General features: G+C 43.4%; 1 protein-coding gene and 1 long non-coding RNA gene across 5 annotated transcripts in view; one reads left to right on the top strand and one right to left on the bottom strand.

Moving 5' to 3' along the window:
• Positions 1 to 24,336, top strand: part of tafa1a (TAFA chemokine like family member 1a) — a 109,883-nt gene that overhangs the window by 63,186 nt on the left and 22,361 nt on the right. The gene's annotated exons all lie outside the window — the stretch shown is intronic.
• The window catches only part of LOC141380478 (uncharacterized), a 91,883-nt gene that overhangs the window by 66,236 nt on the left and 1,311 nt on the right, over positions 1 to 24,336 (bottom strand). Inside the window, exon 2 of the long non-coding RNA XR_012398448.1 lies at positions 20,205 to 20,309. This is a non-coding gene — a long non-coding RNA (uncharacterized lncRNA). The remainder of the gene's footprint in view (positions 1 to 20,204; positions 20,310 to 24,336) is intronic.

Genomic DNA, 24,336 nt, shown 5'->3' with positions numbered 1-24,336 from the left:
TTCTCAGCGAGAGACACACCATTCAGTGAATAGACTCCACGTCAGGGCATAGGCGCGCTCGGGGAGGGGGCTCTAGTCCGAGTGACGGTATTAGCCACCGCAATCGGAGGTTACCTAAGTCTTCCTCGCGTCTAAAAATCTCTTCAAAGATCGGCGAGGGTGCCAGGTGGTGCCCTGTCCCTGAGAGAGTAGGTGCTCTCTCGAAGGGACTGCCAGGGGAGGGCTATCGCGAGGGAGAGCTCTGATATCCAGGTCCGGTTGAGCCAGAGGGGCGCAACCAGCAACCTGTTCCTCGTCCTCCCTGACCTTGCACAGTAACTGCGCGAGCAGGCTCACTGGGGGAAACGCGTATTTGCGCGTGCCCCGAGGCCAGCTGTAAGCCAGTGCATCCGTGCCGAGAGCACTCGGTCAGGGAAAGAACAACTGGCAATGAGCGATCTCGGGGGAAGCAACAGATCGATCTGGGCTTCCCCGAATCGCGCCCATATCAGCTGAACAGACTCGGGGTGGAGTCTCCATTCTCCAGGACGCAAGGCTGCCGTGAGAGCGCATCGGCTGCACGGTTGAGCTTGCCTGAATATGAATGGCGTGCAGCGATTTCAGCCGCGGATGACTCCAGAGGAGCAGACGGCGGGCAAGCTGAGACATGCGGCGAGAGCGCATACCCCCTATACGGCTGATATACGCCACCGCCGCCGTACTGTCCGTCCTGACCAGCACGTGTTGCCGCTCCAGCACCGGAAAAAAACGGTGGAGAGCGAGGAACACTGCCAACAGCTCCAGGCGATATGCCAATGCAACTGGGTACCTTCCCACAGGTCCGCAGCCGCATGCCCGCAACGCACAGCCCCCCAGCCCGTGTTGGAAGCGTCTGCTGAAACGACAACAAGACTGGACGCCTTTTCTAGAGACACCGAGGCCTGTAGGAACGAGGGGTCGCTCCAAGGGCTGAGGGCGCGGCGACACAGCGCAGTAACAGAGACTCGGTGTGCGCGCGTGCCATGCGCGTCTGGGGACTCGATCGTGAAGCCAGTGCTGAAGTGGTCTCATATAGAATAATCCGAGCGGCATGAAGCGGCTGCGGATGCCATATGCCCCAGGAGCCTCTGAAATAGTTTCAGTGGGACCACTATTTTACTGTCGAGCTCTCTCAGACAGTACAGCATCAGCTGAGCGCGCTCTCTGGAGAGGCGCGCTGCCATGGTGACCGAGTCCAGCTCCAGCCCGAGAGAAGAGATCCTCTGCACGGGGGCGAGTTTGCTCTTTTCTCGGTTGACCTGAAACCCCCACAGGTGGAAGTGCCAGAGCACTTTGTCTCTGTGCATAATCAATTGCTCCGAGAGAGGGCAAAAATCAGCCAGTCGTAAAGAAATCGAGTATGCAGATGCCCGCGAGCCGAAGGGGCGCTGAGGCACCCTCCACGGGCTTGGTGAGGACCCGCGGAGACAGAGAGAGCCCGAAGGGGAGAGCTTTGTATTGCCAAGCTCGACCTTCAAACGCAAACCGCAGAAACTGACGGAGGCGAGGAAGAGTGGAGACATGGAAATACGCGTCCATCAGGTCTAATGCTGCAGACCAACCCAGAGGACGAACGCACCGGAGGATGCGCTTCTGCGTGAGCATTCTGAACGGCAGCTTGTGCAGGCAGCGGTTCAAAACGCGCAGATCTAGGATTGGCCGTGACCCACCGCTCTTTTTGGGCACGATGAAGTGTGGGCTGTAAAACCCGCTCTCCATCTCGGCTGGAGGGAGCGGCTCGATTGCATCCTTCGCCAGGAGGACAGCAATCTCCTCTCGCAAGACAAGGGCGGACAGGGGGCTGACCCTGGTGAATACACACCCGCGACTTGGGGGGCCGTTTCGCGAACTGAATCGCATAGCCGAGTCTGATTGTGCGTATGAGCCACCGCGAAGAGCTGGCCCGCGCTAACCAGGCAGGCAGAGCTCCCGCTAATGGACTCATCGCTACAATCGCTGACGTACCAGCAGTGGGGCAGCGCGGAGTGGGTGTGCTGATCCGGGAAGCTCGCAGGTCCCACGGAAAAGCTGGAGGTGAGATATTTGCTCTCACTCCGAACCCGAGCTCCGGAGGGGAGGCTCGAGGGGTGGGAGAAAGGAGACCGTCCTCCCAGCGCTCGTGAGCCACTGGCGAAACGCACCGAATCTGCAAGCTAGAAAGCATAGCGTCCCAGACTGGCAGATTTCGGGCTGTCACATCTGGGGAAGTGAAAAGTGCCCTTTCATAATGTTTTCATGGCAGTAAAAAGTGCCGTTGGAAATGGGGCCCTGCCCTCCAGCGGGGAAAGAGCAAGTTCCCTCTTCTCCAGATGGCCTGTCCCAGGGACGCTTCGTGGTCCGTTGCCAGACTTAGCGGCGTTCTGGGCAGGGGGGCTGCCTGCTTCCGAGGTGCCCGACGCGCTCGCTTCGCCAGAGGCGTGTGCGGGGGCGGAGCAGCTCTCGTAGGCGGGCGCCTTCGGCGAGGAGCAGGTATGAATGGCACGGCGGGCGGAGCGGGCTACAGACCGCCGATAAGACATCACCCACCAACTGCTCTCTCACCGCCTTGAATTCCTGGGTGAATGCACAGACGGTGTCGCCGAACATGGCTTGGGATATGGGGAAAGTCAAGAAAGCGGACTTTGTCGACTTCGCGCATATCAGCCAGGGGTGGCGCTCCTGGATCACTAATGTGGACATCGTCCTCCCCAACGCACACGCAGCGGACTCAGTAGTCCGAAGAGCTAAGTCGGCGGCGGTGCGAAGCTCGTAAGCCTGGGTTGGACCCACCCTCGTGCAGCTCGGCCAGCGCCTGCGCTAGGTAGCGCTGGTAGGTGGCTATCGCATGCAAGGCGGAAGCAGCCTGGCCCGCAGCTATGTAAGCTCTAGCTCCGAGGGAGGTAGATAACTTACAGGCTTTGGATGGGAGACGAGGCGGACCCCGCCAAGAAGAGGCGCCGCGCGGATTTACCGCCATCGCGCACTCAACCTGAGGAATCGCCACATACCCCCTGGCTGTTCCACCGTCAAGAGTGGTTAGGGTGGAGGGACACGCAGCACGAGCAGAAAAAAGTGATTTTCAAGACCGCGTGAGCCTACTGTGCACCTCCGGGAAGAAGGGAACGCCCCTCTAGTCGGGGGAAGCAGCCCGGGAAAGCACGGCTAACATGTCCGTTTCAGAATCCGTAGTGACAGCGCTCACCAGCCCGAAGGGGGCGAGCGGGTCTGGATCATCATCGGACATTGAAAGCCCACCCTCCGATGCCGCGGTGGACGTCTGGTCTCCGGTGTCATCGGGCGTAAGGGCTACCATCTGTTAGACGGATCGCTTCCCCCGCCCGAAGCTTGGATGGAGCGCTTAGAGGAGCGGGAGGTCCGCGGGCCCGTGGGCGACGGATTATCTCTCGCTGAAACCCTCAGATCTGCCCGAGTGCCCGCTGCAGAGCAGGGGACAACTGGGGTGGTTCGCCCTTTTGCAAAGGCTAGCCGCGATCTTTACTGCGCAACAGTCATGGCATCGCAATGACGACATGAACTGCCCGCGAGCAGCGCATTAACATGCTGGACCCCCCAGACATGCAACGCAGTGCTCGTGCCCATCATCCGAGGACAGGAAACCACCGCATCCAGAAACGCACAGTCGGAGCGCCGTCCTGAAAAAGACGTGCTGCACGACTGTGTTGCTCTTTCTGTGAAGTTTGCAACTTTATACGCACCGCTCTGGAGGACCGGACCCAAAGAACGCCAGGCAAGGGAGAAACCCAGCTCGACCGTCTGCCGCTGCGTGTACACACTCCGGGAGAATGCTCTCGTTCGCTCAGAATCGCTGGTCACAGCAGGAGGAACCCTCATCGACTCGATCAGAAAGTCTCTGAAGCGAAAAGGATAGCGTCTGCTGGCGCCAGGTGAGCTTATATACTCAGTTGATTGCTTATGCCGCTCACCTGCGCAGGCTTGCGCTGCCAATTCATTCTTAATTGGCCCGTTCAATACTCTTTCAGACGAGTAGCTTCTGAACCGAACCTCCCAATGCGTGGATTTTACAATCAAATCCACTTATAGTGCTGGAGTTCCCCCCGAAGGGGAACCCTATAGAGCCAAGCTAGAGTTCGACATTTTATTTAAAAAACAAAAAAGGTTTTATCTACAAAGTCTTAAAATGTAAACACCTTATAAAAAAAACATCACATAATGTAAATAAGTTGTCATTTATTAAGAATATGTCAATAACTGTCACGGTATGGGGGTGGTGAAGAGGAGGCGAGGACCCAAATGCAGGGAATGAAGAATTTAATGAAAAAATAAAACAAAAACAAAACTCAAATCTCCCCATGTGGGGAAAAACACAACATTATATTACACACTCAACAAGACAAGATCTGGAACTTTTCAAGACAATACTTTAAATCGCTGTTGTAGAATGCAAATCAGCAACAGGGAAGGGAACAATCAATAACGGACCAGCACAGAACAGAACACACTAGGAGAATAAATAGGAAAGACAAACCAATAAACAGACAGGCGGACAGGTGAAAATAATAATTACAAACAAGGTAACAAGGTGGGTGGGACAAGACAATAGACGGGAGAGCGCATGACACAGAAAGACAATACAAGCCATGCGCTCACATAACACAACACTGAAGCACACGACAAAAGCACGTGACCACAATGTAAACACCGAGCCACGTGCTTTGACAAAAGACGCAAGACACGAGCACACGATGAATGAAAACACTCACCATGCGCTCACATATGCAGCATGCATGCTTCATCCCAGCGCCGACCAAAACCGAAACCAACAAGACTGAGACGCTGGGAATGAAACACCATGCTGCTGACAGACGAAAACACAAACACGAGTACAAGAGCGCACGCGTCTGAGGGACGCAGAGCGCGCGCGCGGCCGCGTCAAGCAGGAGCGCGCACACTCTGCGTACACCCACGACGGCGCGCGCGCACACAGAGACAGAAACAGGACCAGACACGAGTAGTGTCCGAGATCTGCCACCAAAACAAGAATTTACAAGATCAGAGTGGCAGAACCCTGACACTACCCCCCCCCCAAAAGGGACGCCACCTGGCGTCCCTAAAGGGAACATCCAACAAGGTACAAGACAGACAAACACTACAAGACAACAAAACAGGCAACATCAACAGACACAAGACAGGGGGGTGAACAGGCAAGACGACATGAAGGGGGGGAGGGAGGGAAGCCAAGCCGGACTCAACAAGACAAACAAGGGAGGGATGGGAGGGCAAGACCAGGGAGGATCAGGAGGGACAGTCCAGGACAGGTGCAATGGGTCAGGGACCCCGGCAGGGAACCAGGGTGGAGCCGGAGGATCAGTCCAGGGTGGCAGAGGCATGCTCCAAGGTGGAGCAGGTGGGACAACCCAAGGAGGATCGGCCTGGGATAGCAAGGCAGGAGGCCTGTAGGGAGCTGGCTGGGATGAAGGCCTGTGGGGAGCCGGCTGGTCTAGAGGCGACTTAACTAAAGCCGGCGGGGCTGAAGACCAGAGGGGAGCCGGCGGGGCTGAAGACCAGAGGGGAGCCGGCGGGGCTGAAGACCAGAGGGGAGCCGGAGGGGCTAGGAGCCGGGCAAGACGTCTGGGGTGCGCCGGCAGGGCAAGACGTCTGGTTGGGGCCGGCAGGGCAAGGAGCCGGGCTGGGACCGGCAGGGCTAGACGTCTGGTAGGTTCCGGCAGGGCAAGGAGCCGGGCTGGGTCCGGCAGGGCTAGACGTCTGGTAGGTGCCGGCAGGGAAAGACGTCTGGTAGGTGCCGGCAGGGCAAGGTGCCGGGCTGGAGCCGGCTGGGCAAGACGTCTGGGTGGTGCCGGCAGGGCAAGGAGCCGGGCTGGGGCCAGCAGGGCTTGACGTCTGGGTGGTGCCAGCAGGGAAAGGAGCCGGGCTGAAGCCGGCAGGGAAAGGAGCCGGGCTGGGGCCAGCTGGGCAAGACGTCTGGGTGGCGCCGGCAGGGCAAGACGTCTGGGTGGCGCCGGCAGGGCAAGACGTCTGGGTGGCGCCGGCAGGGCAAGACGTCTGGGTGGCGCCGGCAGGGCAAGGAGCTGGGCTGGTGCCGACACTGGAGGGCGCTCAGGGGCTGGAGCCGACACTGGAGGGCGCTCAGGGGCTGGAGCCGACACTGGAGGGCGCTCAGGGGCTGGAGCCGACACTGGAGGGCGCTCTAGGGCTGGAGCCGACACTGGAGGGCGCTCTGGGGCTGGAGCCGACACTGGAGGGCGCTCTGGGGCTGGAGCCGACACTGGAGGGCGCTCTGGGGCTGGAGCCGACACTGGAGGGCGCTCTGGGGCTGGAGCCGACACTGGAGGGCGCTCTGGGGCTGGAGCCGACGCTGGAGGGCGCTCTGGGGCTGGAGCCGACACTGGAGGGCGCTCTGGGGCTGGAGCCGACACTGCAGCAGAGGTCTTCCTCTTTAACCTCCGCTTCTGAGTGCGGGTCAGCCCTTGAGGGCTGGACAGGGGCTGGGAGGCGGCACTGGTGGTGGTGGTGCGAGGAATCCTCTCCTCCTGAAGGATCCCTTTCTCCTGCTGCTGAACCATGTGCTCTATAAATTGCTGGTATGACCAGCCCACCATTCTCTGGATCTGCAGAGGAAGAAGGGGCTTGTCCAGAGCAAAATTTAGGTGGGTCATAAGCAGCCAGTCATTAAAATTCAGCCCCTCAGCTGCCTTACGGAATTTCTCCGCAAACTCCTCCAAATTCAAGCCACATTGCTTCAGCGACTGCAAATGCAGCAACTTAGAAATGCGGCTAGCGAAGGAGCCATCTTCATTCCGCTGGGTTCTCATTGTGGCTGGTCCGTTCTGTCACGGTATGGGGGTGGTGAAGAGGAGGCGAGGACCCAAATGCAGGGAATGAAGAATTTAATGAAAAAATAAAACAAAAACAAAACTCAAATCTCCCCATGTGGGGAAAAACACAACATTATATTACACACTCAACAAGACAAGATCTGGAACTTTTCAAGACAATACTTTAAATCGCTGTTGTAGAATGGAAATCAGCAACAGGGAAGGGAACAATCAATAACGGACCAGCACAGAACAGAACACACTAGGAGAATAAATAGGAAAGACAAACCCATAAACAGACAGGCGGACAGGTGAAAATAATAATTACAAACAAGGTAACAAGGTGGGTGGGACAAGACAATAGACGGGAGAGCGCATGACACAGAAAGACAATACAAGCCATGCGCTCACATAACACAACACTGAAGCACACGACAAAAGCACGTGACCACAATGTAAACACCGAGCCACGTGCTTTGACAAAAGACGCAAGACACGAGCACACGATGAATGAAAACACTCACCATGCGCTCACATATGCAGCATGCATGCTTCATCCCAGCGCCGACCAAAACCGAAACCAACAAGACTGAGACGCTGGGAATGAAACACCATGCTGCTGACAGACGAAAACACAAACACGAGTACAAGAGCGCACGCGTCTGAGGGACGCAGAGCGCGCGCGCGGCCGCGTCAAGCAGGAGCGCGCACACTCTGCGTACACCCACGACAGCGCGCGCGCACACAGAGACAGAAACAGGACCAGACACGAGTAGTGTCCGAGATCTGCCACCAAAACAAGAATTTACAAGATCAGAGTGGCAGAACCCTGACAATAACAATAATTTTGATAAAAATATCAGATAGAACCTTATAATTCTAAAGTGACAATTTGCTGAAACTGAATATTTAAAAAGGAAAAAACATTAGGAAATATGCAAACAATTTTAACTCAGTTTAAGTCAGCATGAACTACACTTTTCATTAGGGTTGGGTAGTGAAACCGTACCTTTGGAACCGGGATGCACCGGATCAAATCAGCATATGAATTTCGGTGCCTTATTTCGGTGCTGCAACAAGAACGTGAAGCAGGTTGCACACCAGAAGCACCGCTCGGCGACGTGCAGCGCCATGCATTTTAGAATTCGCAAGTCAGCAACTGTCCACGGCGCCCAGCCACGACTCATGACTGGTAATATATCTGCCATGCCACAGAGCGGCATCTGAAAAGTTTCATTTTTCATAACATGCGAATGTGAACGTCTGGTGTGTGATACTAAACTGTCATGTGCGCGTCGTGCCGCGGCTCTGAGCGGCTCACCCGCTGTGTGACGCCCTTAAGAAGCATAAAGGGGTAAATTAAAAGCACACATCAGTAATTGTTGTGTCACACCATCTCTAAATGTTTAATTCTAAACAGCTTTGGGGGATACGGATGTCAGGCGTTTGTTACTGTAGCTTATAGAAGGCAAAGCGAGCAGTATGGCGCATGAGGCGAGCGACTCCCTTCATTCACATGCAGGATCGCGCTCATCTAATTTGCTTAAACTAAGCATTCTAAAGTATGGTTATATATTTACAAGCAAGGATTCTGACACACCAACATGCAGCAGATGTATATATATATATATATATATATATATATATATATATATATATATATATATATATATATATATATATATATATATATATATATATGTATATATATATATACAATTAATTTTGTGGCTAAAAAGTATCGGTTCAGGCACCGTTTTGGCACCGGTAATAAATAAGCAGCTAGATTTTAAATAAATCAGTCTACAGGAGTAATAGTAGCAAGCAGCAAAAGATTATTTAAAGTCTTTGTATTTAAAGTATTCATAGAAATTTTTACGGAAATGACACTGTTATAGAAAATGCATTATTATATACAATACAAATTTACCAGAGTAAAATAGCGAAGAGTGAAGTTGTTTTGATGGTAATTGTAACATGATTTGCAATATAATTTTGAGATTCAGAAATGGTCGAAAATCAAATATTTAACTAATATAGACTCACCGACCAATTAATTAGGTACACCTTACTTGTGCTGGGTTGAACCCCATTATGCCTTCACAACTGCCTTAATCCTTCGTGGCATAGAATCATCAAGGTACTGGAAATATTCCTCAGAGAATTTGGTCCATATTGACATGATAGCATCATGCAGTTCCTGCAGATTTGTCAATCCATGATGCGAATCTCCCATTCCACCACATCCCAAAGGTGCTCTAATGGATTGAGATCTGGTGACTGTAAAGGCCATTTGAGTACACTGAACTCAGTCTGAGATTTTATATATATATATATATATATATATATATATATATATATATATATATATATATATATATATATATACACTGAAGGATTCGTATTTCTTCCTTCCAATCCGTTTCATCATGGATCAACATTTATCCTTTTCGCAAGTCCTGTTTCTCATTATCTTTATTAAATATGACTGATTATTTAAATGAGTATTTAACTTTGAAATTATTTTAACTAATGAATAAGTTAAACACACTGCTTTATGTAAGAATGTTCAGTGCAGTTGCCTGTCTATGTGTAGCTTTTTTAGGAGCCACCAAACTAAATCAGAGGTCAGGGAGATCTTGAGTTGAACTGAGGGCTGGGGACTGGAAGCAACTGTTTCTATTGTTATTTCTCTGAGTTAATACTATCTAAAATGTCTAAAGTGATTGAGCTATTTTTACGGTTAATTCTTTTAAAGTGTTTCTACTTTTTATTCAAGATAGACTTTTGCATAGTAAGGATATTATTACTGCCTGAATGTAGATTGTACAGTTTTTTTTAACCAGTTTTGATAAAGGCGGCTGAGAGTACACTCAGCCTTGACATAAGAAACAAATTTAACTTCAAGTGTGTGTGTTCTATTTGATTGTGGATCCGTTTCACAGGTCTGGAGTCAGCTCTAAACAGTCTAGTGGATGTCTGACGTAACCCCACGGGGAAGTTTTCCTAGTCTATCTGTGTTTTAACCCATCAGGTTAGAACACCTATATGTATTACACAGTTAATGACGTTATGTGAGAGTGTAATTGTTGTTGATTGGTGATTGTTAGCAGTGCGGCCAGGGAACTCTTTGCGTTTGTTGAAGCTGGCTTCTGCTGATGACACTGCAAACTATCTTCAGTAAGACTTGATTTGTTTATTTAAATCTCTGACTCCAGCTTCTCTTCATCTGACAGACTGGTCATTCTTTGGGTTAAACTGTATACAATCCCTACTGTTGGTGGAGGATGCGAGCATTTGTTTTCTGGTAACACCATTGATCAATCAACAAAAAGAAAGGTAGGAAGATTTAAAATAGTATAGACTAGGGATTGTCTGTGAAGTAGTGGGTAGTAACGGAAAGCTGTGTGTAGTTCTCATTCAGACAGGAATGAAAGGCATCAGTGGATTCACAAAATTTGTGGTAAATTTATGTGGAGTCCCGTAGAGAGCTGGTGCGTTTTGCTGTACACCAATAATGATACTGATACGTATAACAGTAGTTGAAAGGTGTACCTCCTCCTCCCAGAGTTAAGTACTCAGTTGATGGGTGTGTAAGAGGCTTTTGGAACATTCACGGGGATAAAACTTGGACTGGTTTTTGTATTTAGCAGTGACTAAATTATCTCAGAAAGTGTTATAAGTTCCACCACTGCTATCTTCCTGCATCACAGACAAGGGCATGCCCGGATTTAAGAATAGTGTAGATCAGTTTATTAGGGAAAGAAATAATTGAATAAAATAACATTATAATAGAGATCCATTAGATTATAGTAGCCACAAAAGTCAGACAAGATGCCTAGAAATATCAGGGTGAGGTTGATTGATCAATGATGCACCAAGAGCAATCCTAAGAAAAAAATGACCCTAACTGGATTGGACTGGTCTGTACAGTTTGCACATCTTGGGATGGTTTGCAGATTCATCAAGCAGAAGCCAAGCGCTGTTGGTAAGATTGTCCTCTCAATTTCTTGTTACTTTTGGTGTTAAACTCTGATATAAAATGAATGAGAAATTAAGTAGCTTGGTTGGTCTCCATAACAATTATGAAATAGAAGACAGCAGCCAAGGAACTCAATGTAAGTGTTGAAGCTGGCTTCTGCTAATAAAACTGCAAACTATCTTCAGTAAACTTTATTTATTTATTTGAATCTCTGACTCCGGCTCTTCATCATCTGACAGACTGTTCATTCTTTGGGTTAAACTATATATGTATATATATATATATATATATATATATATATATATATATATATATATATATATATATATATATATATATATATATATATATATTAAAGTAACTGATTAAAAAGCAGTATATGAACAGTAATACTGAACAGTACCTGCAGTACTTATTAAGCCTAAGTCTATTTATTTTACAGAACAAGGGACATAAATAAACCTAAATTACCTCAAAACTAGTTTTCATTGATGGTCCCTTTGCCAGAAGTTAAAGTCCAAACCAATAAAAATACAAATGCAAACTAAAACAATGCATCAGCTGTTTAATGGCCTGAATCTTGATGCGTTACATTCACCGCACGTTCAGCGCAAATGTCCACTAATTGTTAAACCTAACACTGTACACTTCATCACCAAAGAAGCTCACCTTTACAAAGTTTAAACTAAAACTGCGGCTCATGACATCAGTATTGTGCTCATGGTCATCTCATGGGCCAGCTGACTCGCCGGCTTTTTTCGGCTTTTTTTTCGGAGTGATGAAAATCAGAGCATAACGAGACATTTACAATGGCCAAACCGAAAGCAAAACTTTTAAAGAGGTGCAGAAGTGACACTTTTCTTCCTTTCTTTTGTCCATTCTTTTTGTTTATTAAATTGACATGCATATAAAACTATAGTGCGAAATAAAAAATTCCTACTGCAATGTTTCTTTTTTTTAATGCAAACCATAGATTTATTTTTTTTATAAAGCAACAGTAGGACTTTTTATAGCAGATAACTCATACATTCAAGGCAGAATGATATTGAGAAATGTTATTTATTGCTAGTATTATTTTCAGCTTCGTCATCAATAATATTTTATAATTATTAGAAATTTATTTTGGAATTATTAGCATTAGTTAGATAGTTGTTTCTGGTTTTTGTTAGTCCTAATTGATGTTTTCAAATGCAATAATGCAGTGGTGCTTATTCATTTTTGATGGGTGCTCCTATAATTTTTTCTTCTGCTTCTAAATTTTTGAAGTTGGGAGCACCAGCAATTTCAAGTCCTGCATTAGACAAATACTGTTTTTTTTTATTTATTCATATTTTTATTTATTTATTGTTCTGTCATTTATTTACAGTGTAAAATTATTTCTGTTTAAATGTCAAAAACTGAGCAGCAATAAATAACACTGTAAAATATAAGTTTTCATCTTATTTTCTAAACTATTGGGGTCTGAAATTAATGAATGCGTAATAATTGTGATTATTTCTCAGACTATGATCATACCACTAAAATAAATAATCGTTGCATCCCTATCTAAAACCATGTTGAAAACGCATTGTGATCTGAGCCTGCGATCCATTGCTTTTGTCATTGCTATGGTCACCATCAACTGTTCCTACACACGTACGGCAGTCAAATTTCAAAATGGGGGTGGGGGGGTCGTGTCTTCACATGAATAAAGCTCCTGCGCTCGTGCATCCAGGTTTATCATGAACAACTCAGTGCGCATGCGCTAGTTACACTATCGCGGTCTGATTATGTTTCAATCAAGGTTTATATGCATCAAATACATAACATCTGTGCCAAACATTTAACTGACGAACATATTAACAATATTACAACCGTATAGCCCAATTAAATGTATGCACTGGCATGTTACAGTCCTAACGAGTACGATTATGTGAAACTTCATATAGATACATATTTAAATGATTTTGGATACTTACTTAGCGATGCACGCACACATAATATTATATGCACAATCCTTAAATGCTCTGCTGATTTGGACTGTTTTATAACTTCAAACTATCAACAACCAATACGTTCTTCCCGCTCCATAGTGGATTTTGGCATAGTCCATTTCACGTGAGATGGTGGGGGGTGAGTGGAAGAAACCAAGTCGCGGGGGGAATATTTTCTACAGAAATAATTTATGATTTCTTATGTGGCCCGGTACCAATTGTTCCATGGACCGGTACCGGTCCGCGGCCTGGTTGTTGGGGACCACTGTTCAACATGACACGGAGTCCAATATTGTGCTTTATGAATGTCTATACCTACACCAACCCTAAACCCAACCTCACTGTAACATGATGTGTTATATTAATTCCACCAACACCACCTAAACCCAATCTACTTGCGGTGTAATCCCTCCCACTTGGAGGTTTCTGGGCTGCAGCGATACCTACTTGTTTCCAACAGCTTTTTGAGAAACTACATCTGATCACTCCTTGTTCACTGTCAGCCTACCTGTCCCTAATGGTACCTTATGAAACTTCAAAGTCTTCCGATGAGTCCACACTTTCTAGATGTAATTCCGCTGATTTCTGCTCAGTTTAAAGCTTGCCCCAGTGCACGATCAGCAGAAGTGTGCATGAAGGAAACGTATCCTACAACACCACATGGGGCACTTGTAAGCAACCTTCTGAAAGCTAAAATGATGGATGGGACATTCTATAGTCATGCAGACAGTATCCATGGCAGCCTTTGAAAGTCCATGAAAGCACAAGCACATATTAATTGGTGTCTGAGACAAAGCCTATGAGTGTTTGAGCTAACAGTAAGTTTAGCCCTAAATTTACACTACTGAGATAGAGGTTGATTTGCCAAATCAGTCAAATAAATATTTCCACAATATTTACGTATAGATTTCTCTTTACATTAAATAATGTAAAAAATAAATAAATAAAACGTTCTTCAGGGAAAAAAAATAAGTCAAATATTTGAGCATCCCAGGCTCATTGGAAATACATATCTCAGCTTACATTTTTGCAAAACAAAAATATATTTCAGATAACACATCTACTAAAAGGCACAGTTTACATTATTGTAAATCGGAATTATGTTACTTAGGCTTCCTCTTGTTATACGTTTCAGTCGGTGTGATTTTGGATGTTGGTATAACAGGATATTAATCTATTGATCCTGGAACATAATTTCTGTTAAAAATGAAAAATGAATCCATATCTAATCCCTACCCATAAATCTAACCTGTAAATTATTTTCAAAATCGAAGGGGATTTATAGTTGGATAACAATGTAGATGCACATAGCCCTAACTGTAAGCTTAAACTTAACAAAGAGTAAACTTAACCTTTAAAGTTGACTGGAATATTGTTTCAAGATCAACATAGATGTTGATGTTGGTCCAGGAACATGTTCTACTGGGTGAAATCACACTAATACAAATCCTTACATTGTACATGTCTACAAGTAGACAGGGCTTATTCTACAGATACACACTGGCCTAAACACTTCTATAAACCCAACCAGTTGTTTTCAAAAACAAATGTCATAGAAATTTATGGTACACAACTACTAGGTAGTTTTACCTTGATTGTACATTGCATTACATATCTTTGGTGGAACTGTACTTCATCAGACTCAAACCTGATCTGCATCAATCGTACAACAGCGTAAAAAATGAGCTACCGAGCAAACTGACCACACCAGAAAAGTTGTCCATATGGACAAGCAAGGTCAGGTAAATGTAAAGGATTATAAATCATACACTAGAGTTGTCACAATACTGAAATTCGGTACCAAACAATACTGAAATTTAAAAAACTTCCATTTCCCACTAACATGTGAGCACTGTTGAGGAGCAGAAATGACTGTAATTGGCTGTGAAGGCCATCAACTCACCAAACTCATCATTGTTTACTGAGTGTACAGATACAGAGACACTGGAGCGTTTCAAAGTCACGTCGATCAGGTGGTTTATTTATGAGCTGACATATAAGCAATCTGCTGAAAACAGTGACCGATCAGCTTCAGCTTTTATGGAATATACACATTTCGGTAGACTTGTTACATCAGACAACACAGAACACCCAAACACTGTGATTTTGCATATGGATGTCAATGACTACAGGTATCCAGTTTTCTTGTAAATGTTTTCTTTTGTCATGTAATTTTCATCCACTTATCTGGGGCCGAGTCGCGGAGGCAGCAGTCTTGGGAGACAACTCCAGACTTCCCTCTCCACAGACACTGCCTCCAGCACTTCCGGGGGGATCCCGAGGCTTTCCCAGACCAGTCGTGAGACATAGTCCCTCCAGCATGTCCTGGGTCTTCCTCGAGGTCTTCTCCCGGTGGGACATGCTTGGAACACCTCCCTAGGTAGACGTCCTTGAGGTATCCGAAACAGATGCCAGAGCCACCTCAGCTGACTTCTTTGGATGTGGAGGAGCAGCGGCTCTACTCCGAGCTTCTCCCAGGTGACAGAGCTCCTCACCCTGTCTATAAGGGTGTACCTTGCCACCAAGCGGAAGGAAGGAAACTTTTTTCGGCCACTTGTATCTGAGATCTTGTCTTTTTATGACCCAAAGCCAGTAAGACAGAGTAAATCGAGAGCTTTGCCTTTCAGCTCAGCTTCCTTCTTTACCACAATGGACCAGTACATCGACCGCATTACTGCTTCATCAATCCACCTGTCAATCTCACTTGAACTCCTCCACCTAGGGTAAGGATTTCCTTCAACCTGGAGATGACAAAACAACTTTTTCTGGTGGAGCACCATGACCTCGAACTTGGAGGTGCTGATTCTCATCCCAGCCACGTCACACTCAGCAGCAAACCATCCCAGTGCATGCTGAAGGTCCATGTTCGATGAAGCCAACAGAACAACATCATCTGCGAATAACAGAGATAAAAGCCTGTGGTTCCAGAACCAGACCCTCTCCAGCCCAAGTCTACGCTTTGAAATTCTGTCCATAAAAAAAAAAATATTTTTTTTTTGTGTAGAAAAAAGGCAAACAGGTTTGGAACAAGTGAACGATGAGAGAATTTTAAGTTTTGGGTGAACTCTAAGTATTTTGAATATGTAAAGCTGCTGTGATCAACCCATTGTGTTTTTCAGTAAATATTAAATTACTGAAAGAGCTGCAGTTTATTTAGTATTTTAATAGGCATGTTTTCTATGTTTTAAAAGTAACTTCAAAGTAAAGTAATTGGTAATTTGATTACTTTTTACATTAACAAGAAAAAAAATCTGTTTTTCTAATTTAACAACGCAAAAACGGTGGACCAATTGAAGAGGTTTTCAGACCGAATGCAACTTGACACAAGAGTGTGGTCCCCCTGCCCACCAAATTGATTGACAGCTGCGTATTAACATGTCCTGGTAGTCACGTGTATAATCATATCAACAAGACCAGACGTGCGCAAAGCAACCAGGAATAAAAGGTCCGTTCAATTTGCTAGGATCATCAATCATCATCAAATGTGTTCAAGAGTAAGTTTTACGCGCGCTCTGTCTGTGTGTGTGTGTATGTGTGTGTGTGTGTGTGTGCGTGTGCGTGTTTCCGCACATGAACTTTGTAACAACATTGTGTGTGACTCATCGATGCAACTCCACAACAAATACTCATTGGCAAAGATCTTACTGTAGTATTTCTCACAAAGGCTACGTGAGATCTGCTTCCTTAGAGTCTGTCTGTTGAGGACATTAAGGCACGCAGAGAGGCACGTAAAAATGGTAGACGGGGAGGACTAGCCTTAAAGGTGCAATATATAAGATCGAATCTTGTAAAATGTATAATGAAAAATCTGATGGGTGTTTTGAGCTGAAACTTTTCAGACACATTTTGGAGATGTAAAAGACTTATATTAAATCTGAAATAAAGGGGTAACCTAGGTGCCCTTTAAGTGAGTAGTAATGTAATCAGATTACAATTTTCCATTAGTAGTCAGTAATTTGTAATCTATTACTTTTTTTTAAAGTACCATATACACTGATAAGTTGTTTTATGGTTTTTATGTGGTGTTGTGCAAAGTACTGCACGAAAATAATTCTTTATTCTTTGATATTATCTCCCTGTAAATCATTAGTGTTAAAAGGAATTAATGTTGTTCTCATGCTGCCTTGTAGTGTTCATTTTACCTTGCAGTCAAACATATGTTGAAAAACGTTTTGTGCTGTTTCACAAAAATTTAGGCTGTGCCGTTTTGAGGAGAGGTGCATAAACACTAAAAAGAACGGATCTTGCTTTGCTTTCATTGTGCAGCATTTCTGCCCCTTTTACCCAGACTGGCTCCTCTTTTCATCCTGCCAGTTTCCTTCTAGCTGTTTTGTGGGGCATGTGACTAAAATCGTTCCTGTCCATGCTCATATGTTCATAAGAAAGCGCTGCATTGTGCCTGCTCATCTGTCGCTGTTTGTTTGTCCTCTGAAAGCGTGTTTGTTTGCTTGCTGTCAAGAGGTTGTGATATAACCTGCCTGTCAGGGGAAACTCACGCAGATGGCTGTGGATGAATGAAACAATTGAGGCTGAATGCATGCACTACGCCTTCACCAGACAGACACAAAACACACACACACACACACTCCAGCTGGCTAATTAGACAGCAGAAAAGTCAAAGTTATAGCCTGTGTGTAACACGCTGTCTATTTTTCTCTCTCCGTACCACGGCTGCTACAGGAAAATGAGCCTTTATTGGTCCCCGATGGCCTGGTCTCATATCCATTAAACTGAATAAGTGCCCGAAATAGCCCTTGTAGTAAGCAGTATGATGCAGGATTCCCTTCCACAGCAGCTATCAGCGCATCCGCAAGATCAATCAGCGGTGAAGCCCACACTCCCTCAGGGTGACCTTATGTTATGTCTTTTAAAAATATGAAACTCAGCACCATTCAATGATACTCTGTAGGTTTTCCAAGTTTGCTTAGTCATTAACATTTCATGGAATTACACGCAAGACTTTGAAATTGAATTTTCGGGCTGTTTTTCAGCAGAGGTTAGTGAACACTACGGCGGCAAAGTGCTTTTTGGCTTCTTCCGTTCGAATGGATATTGGATCTAATTTCAGATATATAAATTTGATGAAAGGAACCAGAAAAGAGATCCAAAAATGTAAAAAAATGGTATACGGTTTATGAAAAGGAATAGGAGAATGCTAAATGCTGTCTCGGAGTGTGGTTTACGGGATACAGTGGGGTCTGAAAGTCTGAGCTCATTGGAATGTAATTTAAATCTGTCAATAAACCGTTTTAGGACAAATAAATGTTATTAAAGGTTTGCAGGGTCACTTAAAATAAAAACAAAATGATTTGGCTAAGTAGTTAGTGCTTTTTTTTGTGCAGTTTGACATGCTTTTTTTCTAGAGTGAATTGTGTTCTGCACCCATATTAGAGCACTGTGTCTGTGTCCTGATTGGCTGTAGACCCCTGTCAATCAATCTCCTCTGTGCCTGTGTCTCCTGTATAGTACAGAATCGTTCAGCTTGCCAAATTTACATAAATCCTCTATCGCTTGCAGTGTGACTTTGAAGTGCTGTGCAAGGGTGCATTTCCGAAAATCATCATTAGCCAACTAAGTTTGCAAGTTCCATCAATACAAACATAGTTTGTTGATTTGCCGTTTCCCAAATCGGTTGTTCCAATGAACATTCGCAAACTGCGTCTCAAACTTGTATGCATGGAACTACACCTCTGGAGCTGTAGTTAGAAACATAATTCCTGGCTGTGTTCTATTCCCAGTTATCCCCCTATGCTATATTCATTTGGAACATTCTAAAATTTAAACTTGGAATGATTTAAATAAATAAATTAAGGTCATCTCTCTTATGTGTAATTTGCGTTCAAAGTATTTTTACAGCTCAGTTTAAGTGATATTCATATTTACAAATGCATTCCTTTCATAGGGCACTTTGAAAACATTGATATAATTTTGAACACAGCCATGGCTCATGATGAAAGCTATAGGTAAACGATTATTTAAAAGCAGAATTTACGTTACGTCTTCACAGCTTGTGAAAACAAAAATATATAGCATGTGTTAATGCTTTAATTTATATTAGGTTATTTATTAAGTATCTGTAATGTAGATGACATGGGCCTGTTCGTTAGAACATTTCTGCAGTGGTTTGCATGTGTCAAATTGTAAAAGTAGACTTTTCAAAAAATAAAAAATAAATTAACAAATCTAACTTATTTCAAATAATATGTAAAGCGAGTGCATGTTTTTCCCCAAAACTAATATTAGACTTTTTTAAGCGCATGTGCGTGAAAAACAATATACTTTGCACAGAAATTATGAGGTTCAGAAGTGATGAAGTTGTTTCCCGTTTAGAGCATCATTATGGATGTTTTGCGCCATAACTAACATGGTTGAAACAACGGATCTGCGAAAGAGAAACTACAGGTTTTGGGAAACACTCGTCACTACATTGTTCTTTTCCCAAACAATGCATCGTACTATGATAGTTATGTCGTTGTTTGGGAAATGCACCCTGGTATGTGTGCAAATTTTTCTCCCCAAAAAACCTCACAATCTTGACAAAGTCATCTGCGGTAGCACCCAAAAGGCATAGGGAGATGCTAACTATCGCACAAAAAGTTAGATTTCTGAACATGCTAAAGGAAGGTAGACGTTACAGGGCACATTTACAGAAATAAATGAATCGACTCAAACAAACGTTTGGGCCTGAAAACAATATTTGATCTTTGGTTTCATTCAATATATTTTTTTTTCTATGAAAGTTTGAACTTTTAATGTGTTTAAACAAGAGATTAAAGTGTGAAAATGTTTATGTCTGTCTGAGAGAAGTATATGAAGTGTGTAATGAAGGGTTTTACAGCTAAAAAAACATCCATATTGATTGTAAAAAGTAAAGCTGACTAGTTCATTATTTTTAAAACGTAACTCTGGCAAATAACGAAAAACCTCTGTAATTAAATAAATGCTCATATTGAAGCTAGGCACTATGTTCAATTACAGGAACAGCACAGGATCTGGTGTTTTCAGGATCTCAGAGCAGCTCAATCTGCATTAAACGCTGCACTACATAAGTTTGGATCAATTATAAAGTGTATAAGAGAGCATTCACCAACCATCATCCAAAAGTTGTAACAAAATGACCTTGTAAATCAGCAGGTAACAGAAAAAAAGTTTTCTTTTCATTTGAACAGTTAAAAATGCTGCAAATTATAGTAATTGTACAGTTACATTATTAAAATAATAAGGTTATAAAATGTATTAAAATATTTGAAAGGCCATTGAACAACAATGATTCACACTGCACTTCTTTGTGGAATTCTTCAGTATAGTATTCACAAATAAATCCCTGTTAATTCATGTAACTATCTAATGTATAACATATGTGCATAACCTTTAAATAGTTTTATTCTGACCTAAAGGGGCCGTTCATCCAAAAATGAAAATCGGCTGTTAACTCACCCTCAGGGATATTCAAGAATCTTTTTTTCCCCAAGAGAACCCAGAAGAAGATCTTTAGATGAAACTCTGGTCCTTCATATAATGCAGCAATTACCATCATTGACACTATGAGATTAAAACAAACATCCTATCAGGAAATGTAAATACACTTTATATAATACAGTTGTATAAAGTAAAATTATTTACAATCTTATTATCTTTAATCCACATCCTTAACAAATGGAAAATATCTTTCCTGCAATATGATTGTTTCAGACAGCTGGTTTCTGGTTCAAATAACTGATTCACCAGTTCATTTACAGATTACATCATTGTGTGATTATATAATGTATAAACTAACATATGATTAAAAGACCCAATAAAGGCATGAAACACATAATACACATATACATACCAAAAACATTACAACAATTAAAAGCGATGATTGTCCCTTTAACATAACAGCCTCTTCTACTTTTTATATTACTACACTGTTGTTGTTTTTAATTATGCCTCCTGCTGTATTTGTATGTGTACACCAGAAGCTTCACTGCCAAGAATTGCTCCTTGTGTATGCAAGAACATTTGGCAAAACCTCTTTCTCACTCTGATATTGATTTGATATTTATATTAATATTTATGATCCAATTTTCACATTGATAAAGAATCTGATTATCACCCATCTATGCAGCCCAGCAAATAAGCAAACATAGGTGTCAGGTGTATTTTTAATTGCAATTCTTATTTAGATTGTTTCCCATCAAATCATGCCGATCAATAGGATTATGCTCCTCTTCATATATAGTTAATCAAATTAAACATTTAACTTTGTACTGATATTCAGATGAAGCACGAAATGTAGTTTTTGATGCCCCCAAATTTTCGACTCTACTTTTCACTCAATTTGCTATAAAAACACATAAAAATAACAAAAATAAACAAAAAATTGTGTTAATTGCACTCAAATTTGGGTAAGATATGTACAAACAACCACTCAAAACATGACGTTTGCTGTATGTTCAAACTACTTATTTGAAATGAGCACAAACAAACATAATCTTGAGTTTTCTTTGCGACAACTGAACTGTTTTATGTTCACTTCACTTACATTTGTAAAAACTAATAAGTTAACTTTATTCCTTTGTGTTTTCCCAACACACGTCGATTGTTTGGAAATAGTTTTTACAATAAACCCATCAATTTGGTTACCAATGTGAATAACATTTTTATTGGGTTAAGGTGCATCCCAAATAGAGATGCAACGATTATAGATTTTGATTTACTATTTAAAAAAAAATTTAAATCACATGAAAACTCATTATATTTTAAAGTGTTATTTATTGCTGCCCAGTAACTAATTGATACAGCACAAAACAATATTAAAAACAAACAAACAATAGTCCATTTCTCCATGGTCCTAAAAAAAAGTGAAAAACGTTTTTGGCATTTAAACAAAAGTAATAATTTTACATTGAAAATAAAAGTCAGAACAATAAATAAATAAAAATAAGAAAAAATGTATTTGTCTAAAAGGCACTTTTGATTGGCTATACGGTATTTCAAAATTGTTTAGTATTTTCCTTTTGTATTTTTTTCTCTTAAGAGTATAAATGTGTACATTCCATACAAAGTATGAATCCGAATAATCCAGTTCTTTTCACGTGACTTGCAATGCAGTGTGCTCGCAACAGTCTTTCAACTAGATACGCCTGGAAAGCATGAGCAAGCTTCCATTGGAAATAACGAACTGTGAACTGCCCTTAGTTAATAGCCTTAGCCATAGTTAATCCAGTGTGCGTGTGTATTGGCCTTGGTGTACAAAACCGCAGTTGGCATAACCACATCACAGCCATATCACCCTGCAGCTCAAGACCGGTAACTCACTGAAGTTAAAGCAGGACTGAGCCTGTTCAGTACCTGAATGGGAGACCACATGGGAAAACTAAGTTGCTGTTGGAAGTGATGTTATAGAGACCAGCAGGGGGTGCTCAACCTGCGGTCTTTGTGGGTCCTAATGCCGCAGTAAAAGAGAAGGGGACACTATACTGTCAGTGGGCGCCGTCTTTTGGATGAGACGTTAAACCGAGGTCCTGACTCTCTATGGTCATTAAAAATCCCATGGCACTTCTCGTAAAAAGTAGGGGTGTAACCCTGTTGTCCTGGCCAAAGCCCTCTATCGGCCCTTACACTCATGGCCTCCCAATCATCCCTATCCTCTGAATTGGCTCTATCACTGTCTCTCCACTCCACCAATAGCTGGTGTGTGGTGAGCGCATTGGTGCTGTTGTCCTGTGGCTGCAGTCACATCACCCAAGTGGATGCTGCACACTGGTGGTGGTGTGGAGAGATGATTGTAAAGCGCTTTGGGTGTATGGCCATACACAATAAATGTGCTATATAAATATACACTACATTACATTACATTACAACTTTGCTTAGTTGCTGCAGTTTTGTTCAATGCAGAAACACAGTGTTAAGAAGCCTTTACGATTAATTAACCGTGATGAATTAAATTGCGGTTTACAGTGAAATCGGTTAATCATTGCATCCCTAATTGCAAACTTATGCACTATTCTACGCCCTTTTGTAGCATAAATAGTGTAAGTAGCGCATTTACACTGAAATTCTGAGAAGAATAAGTGCTCTTTCAATACCCGGATGACGCATTTATTCAACTGGTAAAATGAAGTGTGGAATAACATACTCATGGCAGGTATTATTTGGTAGTTTGGACATTTATTTAGCTAATTTGACAACCGTCAAACATCATCTAGGCAACAGTTTTTAACTTTAAAAGTTTTAAACTTAAAAAAACGTTGGTGTTCCATTTGTGACGACACTACATACATACACTATGCTGTTGAGTGTGTAAGTGCATAAGTACATAGTGCATAAGTGCATAGTGTGCCGTTTGAGATGCAGCATTTGTTCATATTTTACTCAAATTTAGTTTGAAATTAAACCGCATTTTCAGAGTGAAATTTAAAATAAAACAAAATTCAAGAAGCATTGAGGCTTTTGAACCTCAGTCAGTACATACACCCACCCCCACACACACACATGAGGTCCAGTTAATGAAAGCTGCTTGACAGTGCTTTACCACAGCTTTAAAAGTCCTCTGACCCTCTGTTTGATATGTTGAGCAGGAAGGAGGCACACAGAGGCCTACACAAGATAACGCTAAGCCCCTGAGGTTCAGCAATCAATTTCTGCAAGTCGCACAAAGTGACAGAATACAAAAAGCAATCACGTCCCTGCATGGATCTGAGCTGTCCACTGTCACCTGCTTAAATATTCAGCAGCACTCCAAAATATTCTGATGTGCAGTTAAAACTGTCGACAGGCAGCGCTCTGTTCCCGTCTCTCTTTCGATGTCTCTCCCCTCCTGCTTTGACTAACTTCAATCTAGACGTAATGAGAGCCTAAGAAGCTGGAGACAGAGAAGCTATTTACATTTTTATTGATTTTTGAAAGTGCATTTAACTTCTTTTTTCCCTCTTCCCTTTCCTCCAATCTTTTCAAATCCCCAAATGAGAGACCCACTGCTCTGTTTACGCTCATTGAGGAGTCAAGATATTTTAGTCAAGAGCTCCTACATTTTTTCCCCTCTCTTGATAGATCAAAGTGGAAACTGGGTCTGTCTTATGTAATTAAGGCTAGGCATTAAAGAAAACAAACCCCTGTGAATTTTGACTGAAGCTCCTTCGGGAAATGGGGTATTTTTTATAATTAAAGATGCACAAACAAAGCCTACTCAACAATCCACAGCAGATCTCAGTGGAGCTTTATTGTTTCCTGATTTCCACTGTGGTATTTGTCTGACTCCTCAAAGAAAAACTCCTTGTTATGGTCATGACTGAAGAATATGCCATTTTTAAAACTGGATCTGGAGAATAATTCTGACCCATTAAAACTATGCGAGGACAAGACAGGAAAATCATTTTTTTGTGTTTCCCCTTGTTTACACTTTTAGGAGGAGGGGGATTGGGGGTGCGACGCTGCTGTTCAAACTGACACCGACACAAACATATGGGGCCCTATTATACACCCGGCGCAGTGTGGCGCAAGGTGCGGCGCAATAGTCTTTTTGTAGTTTCAGCTTGGCGCAAGAGTCGTTTTGAGGCGTTGCACCACGCTGTTTAAATAGCGAATG

This window comes from Danio rerio, chromosome 23 (genome assembly GCF_049306965.1).
Source record: "Danio rerio strain Tuebingen ecotype United States chromosome 23, GRCz12tu, whole genome shotgun sequence".
NCBI classification, from domain to species: Eukaryota; Metazoa; Chordata; class Actinopteri; order Cypriniformes; family Danionidae; genus Danio; species Danio rerio.
Note: the sequence above shows the minus strand (reverse complement) of the source record. Positions and strands in the feature narration are given on the sequence as shown.